Source organism: Rhincodon typus, chromosome 16, assembly GCF_021869965.1.
Source record: "Rhincodon typus isolate 14 chromosome 16, sRhiTyp1.1, whole genome shotgun sequence".
Lineage (NCBI taxonomy): Eukaryota > Metazoa > Chordata > Chondrichthyes > Orectolobiformes > Rhincodontidae > Rhincodon > Rhincodon typus.
Window position 1 is genome coordinate 181,965 of NC_063347.1, and position 482 is coordinate 182,446.

Here is a 482-nt window from a genome sequence, read left to right on the forward strand (position 1 = left end):
CTAGTTTCCCAACACAGTCCTTTCCAAATCACAAATGACATATTCTGCTGAAGTGAGTGAGTCTTTGAGTGAATCAGTTGTTTGAAGTTGTCACTTTCCCTGATGGATACGGTACAGAGGAGACATCAATCCCTCCAACATGGTATCAGATGACCAAGATATCGACGGGATCCCCCACATTAAATTACCAGAACCTAACCTCAAGTTGAGCCTGTTTCACTTCACAACTGTCCCATTTTGTTAGTGAGTCCACCTGAGTACAGAGCCACACTTGAGTTTACAATGGTAACTTCTGTGTTTGATCTGTGCAGTTTTCTGCACAATCTTGTCTTTACACAATCCTTGCCCAAACCTTACCAAGCTCTGGCATTCCTGCAGAACTCACAATAGCTAACAAACACATTCTTAAACAACAAGGTGCAGGGCTGGATGAACACAGCAGGCCAAGCAACATCATCTGCTCCTATGATGCTGCTTGGCCT